This window comes from Liolophura sinensis, chromosome 6 (assembly GCF_032854445.1).
Source record: "Liolophura sinensis isolate JHLJ2023 chromosome 6, CUHK_Ljap_v2, whole genome shotgun sequence".
NCBI classification, from domain to species: Eukaryota; Metazoa; Mollusca; class Polyplacophora; order Chitonida; family Chitonidae; genus Liolophura; species Liolophura sinensis.
In genome coordinates this window covers 68,068,929-68,074,110 of record NC_088300.1, presented here as the reverse complement: position 1 = coordinate 68,074,110, position 5,182 = coordinate 68,068,929, and positions in this window count along the sequence as shown.

The following is a 5,182-nucleotide window of genomic DNA, read 5'->3' as shown; positions in this document are numbered from 1 at the left end:
TCATCATTCAAAATGCATACACACATAGATCTATGAATGCAGTCGCCGATTAGACCTTGAAACGAATTATTTCAGGCAGAAAAAAGATATAACGTTCTGAGTCACAATCAGGAATCCGATCTTTTAATAACATTTTACTCGGTCATAAAAATTCTAGAAAAAATAAATCCAACTATTTTCCTATACAGTTTTAAGGGTTTTCCATTCGATAAATATTTCATTGTAGCCTCAATCTAAACAATCCCAACTATAACCTGGCTGTTCTTCCACCCTTCCACCTGATCGTAGTTGAACACAAATCCAATCCAATAAAATCCACCAATTATCCAGCCTGTCAACCAATCAATTTCATGTCACCCACCGTGTCTTTGTAACAAAGGATATAGATCAATTATACCTTGTCTGCTTGTTTACTTCCAGGTTTAAGTGGCCTCGAACACATTACCAGAGACAAGTAGTACACATAATTACGAGCCTTTATTTTTTTTCTGTTTAGGTGGCTACCTGAGGTTCTCATGTATCTGATATTTATAGACCTGTCTCGCTAGAACTCTGTCTGCATTAAGACTGGTATGTAGGGATTTACGAATGCCTTTTAGAGTCTGTCAAAGTACACGGACACCGGACAGACATGTATTTCTCTTATTCCCCAATGGGGAGAATCGATGAAATACCAACGCAACCCATTTTAGAATTTTGGAAGACTGACTGGCTGGGAAGACACTATGTGCTCCTGACGCCAGGGCTATACAAATACGAGGTTATTGCGGTATTGGCCATACGCCCGCGGTGTTTGCTTCGTATCCATAAACTCAAGGCCTACATACATTTTATACATTCATATAAAAAAATTCCTTACACTTTTTGTCAGTTTTCGGCTCGTACTTTTCTAGATCCAACGTTTCGGGACATCAATTAATGCTGAATTGCTCAAAACTGTTTGTACGACAATCTAGGGGGAGCGGATAGCCTTTTAAGCGACCATCTCCGACCCGGACCCCAACTTTTAGTCTTTTAAAACTGTTTTTAACCATGTCGTTTTTACGACTCAGTACACTTTAACCCCCATATCTCGATGCCTCGACTTTGAATGTTTGTTGAAGAATACGTATATATGGCAATCTAAGGTCGCGGAACAACCGGGACTTAAGAGGACTCAGATTTGAATGAATCATTTAAAACATCAGTTACATTTACTTTTCTTTTTCATTCGATTGTAATTGACTTCCGGAGTTGGAAGTGAAAACGCGTTAGGATGTATGAATATACCACATACGTAACGCACAACAAAGATGGAAATGAATTGTGTTATAATTGCAAGGTTGAGGTAGAGGACGATCTTTATAAATCGTCCTAAGCATGTATACCTTATACCGAAAGTTTAAACAAGTATATTCTTCAGGAATTTTTTTACGAAACAGCAAAGGTTCAATCGTACTGAATAACACATCGTCCAGAAATTTTTCCCGCGCCTAACCGATCCAAAGCTTCATTAATATCATCCAGTCTGATATTCACCTTGGGTGGAGCCATAATCAACACAAAAAAGAGCACACCGCTTGTATAAAACACCTTTATTGAAATAAAAAAAAGAAATTTGTTTCGTTTTCTCTTTTACGATAGATATGTTAAAGAGTTCATATATGGAAATTATGGTGTAACTGCGAACTTGGCAGATATGAAACTTAATTACTATTCACTCTTGCCCAAACATTTGAATCGGCCCAAAAGTGAATCTAATCAAAATGGTGTTCTTGTTCAAGAGGGTGAATAGATGTGTCCTGAGCGACCCATGCGCCATTCCAAACGTAGCGCGCGTGCCTGTCCAAATGTAGCGTGCGGGCCTGTCCGAAACGACACATGCGCCTGTCCAAAAAGGTGAGTTCGTGTGTCTGTCCAAAACGAACGATATCATTTAGGGATAAATTCATACTGCCTTCAAACCACCCTACGCATACCAAGGTACCGGCCTGTAAATATAATAATGTGTAGTCGCAGCTAAACATGAGAGCTGGCATATACAAAATAACACACCAGATAAGTCTCTTGTTTAAAGCTAGTGACTGGAAGTTCAGATATATGAACTATTTTAGTAAGGGAATATAACAAAATTCGCTAGACAAAGTGCAACGTCTCATCATTTGTAAGGAGGAAATTCAGATTTCCAAACTTACCTTAATCGTTATTCCCTTCCCTCATTTTTTTTATTTCTATCTTGGTTCAGTATCAGTGGTTAATATACTGGGCAGAAATAACGATAATGTAATAACAGAAGTAAACCGAAACAGAAACAACAGCAAGAACAACAATAACAAATCTTATATATAAAGATAAAAACACTGACCATTGACAGGCAGTTAAATGCTTTGGGGGCTGTCGTGGGATTGTTCACCATGTCTGGGACGACATTTGTCTGTTTACTGGAGCTAGCCTCTTTCGCTCCCCAGAAAGGGGGAAATGGCTGAATGATATTGTAATATAGGCACTAGATTTGAGTAGATATGGTGTAATATATTACAAATGAATTATCCAGAATAGAATGTCAAAAAGACCGATGACAATTCACGCTCGTCATTAGCTTATTATTTAACGAAGTAAGGTGGAAAGTTTAGCGAATAGACTGTGAACCTTATGGACAGAATCGTACAAGATTGTATATTTATTTATTTATTTGGTCGTTGTTTTATGCCGTACTCAAGATTATTTCACTTCAACGATGGGGGTCAGCATTATAGTGGGAGGAAACCGAGCAGAGCCAGGAGGAAACCCACGACCATCCACAACAAGAAAATATAACGTTTAGTCAATACACTCTTGAACGACTTTAGTCACTACACTACTAACGTAATATGATAAAAATTATGTACGATTGTAAGGTCGGTAACTACATTATATGTGTTATGAAAAGAATCGTACAAGAATATAAGATTTAATCAAAACATTATTCGAGAATTGTGAAGAAAATCATATACATACAAAGCAGAAATGTTTAGTCAAGTCATTACGAGCTTTATAAAAGAAGATCTAACAAATACTACAAGGCGAGATATGCACACGCCATGTGCAGAACCCTTCGGTGTGTGACGATTACAATCAAAGCCACAAGTTATTACTACATAAACTATGTGTCAAGGTTATTGCATCAAACGCCTTCACTCTAGGTTTCTTACAATTAGTATAATTCTCTTGTATTCGTCCAGATTCTCTAGCACTCTGCTTCATAATTGTGTAAAATTCCGCTTCACTCAGGCAGGTCTATATGGGTAGTATATTCATCGTGTTGAATTAGATCACCACGTTGTATTTATGAGCAGTTACAATCAAAGCGCATTTGAGATACACATTTTGATTGTTGACAACTTAGCATGGTACATTAGCTCAGAACATCCTTGCGTTTTTCCAACATCGTTGACAACTGTTGAGTGGTTCTCTTTGCATGATTCCGTCCTGATTTCCTATTTTATATACTTTCTTAGTTTTTTTGGTGGTTTGAGTTAAATGTTGTTTTGGAAACTGAGCTCAGACAAAAAACCTGATCCAGTAAGCCACACCCAAGATCGGTGCTGCATGAACTTTGTTAAAATGACCACAAGTATTTTATATAGGCCTAAAATCGTGTCGTTTATACAGTATACATAAGTTAAAATTACAAATGAATTTATTTATTAACTAATATACAGGATAGCCTGTTGAGCGAAAACCACTGATCTACAACCGACAATAAATTAGGCCAAGACATTCTACGCTATTGTTTATTTCTGCCTTTGAGATGAAGAATTGTTGGCGAAGATGGCTGATAAATATCCACATCGTGTGTCTAATAATGGGGTGATTGAAAAGAAATGTTGTCCACAAGCCGATATTGCTTTAACGTTAGATTTGGCCTAGGATGGCCCCAAACCAGCGTCAGAGCGCCCTCTATGTCCAAAGCTGGGGCTGATTTCACAAATCCGTTCGTGACTTCAGCCTTCACAATGCTCAAGGTTTTGGTACTGGAAGTTGAAATTTAGACGTATTTGTCCTTAGATAACACTGATAAGGTGGACAAAGTTTTAATTTCAAAAACAGGCTTGAAGACTGCATTTCAAATTTTGACTTAAGTCAGAAATGTGGAATCGGCCGCTGATGCAGTTACCTGCCCTTGTCAAATACGTCGATGCCGTTAGTACAGCCGTTCTCTTTGAGCATCACCAAGAAATCTCGAACCCATGCGGTAATAGATGACAGACGAAAAGATAAGGAACATAATTGTCTGCAAAGTTATGGAGGCGTATTTGATACATAACTTTTGTCTCAAACGCCGTGACACACTGCATCTGCAACTGCTAAATGGGGCGCGATCTGATATTGGTTTGGCGCCAAAATTTTGCTAAACCTAAGGTCAGGGCAATCTCGGAGTAATTGCCAACGACGAAAAACTTTTTTTATTTTAGATCTCATCCACACACAGTTGAGACTTCCAGATGTCTACTGATATGTAACTGAAAAATCAAATATTCAGTTTTGTCCGGGGTTTCCTTTCGACCATTGACTCACTCAAGTCCTCAAGTCCTCACTTCACACCAATGTTGACACCATCTGACTCCAGGGTGCGCTACCAACGATTTATTTATTTATTTATTTGATTGGTGTTTTACGCCATAATCAACAATATTTCACTTATACGACGGCCGCCAGCATTATGGTGGGAGGAACATTTTCATACAGAGAAAACTTAAAGGAATACCAGACAAGAGACCACTGTCGATTGCTTATTGTCCCTACGGCCCGACTACAATGAACAGGGGAATCTCGGAAATTCGCTCATTGTGACAAAGATCCGACAACAATGAAACTGAGGAACCTGGGAAATTCCTTGTCCGAAAATGGTTGTGCCTCGAGGATAACGCACGATTTCTTCGGCTATAAAACACCCAATTGACAGACTTACTATGCAGTTCAACGTTCTCCACCATTTATAGTCCCGTTGACTACTTCTTTTTGTATGATTCCATCCTATTTTCGTACTTTTTATACTTTCTTAGTCATTAAGTAGTTTGTGTTCAACGTTGTTCTGGGAATTGCGATTATTGACCCGGAACGACCTTATTGGTTGACGGCTGGTATACGAATATCTGTTTCAACGCATAGATTCAGAATCACTCTAAAGAATCGAAAGATGAATTGAAGAAGACAAGGCATG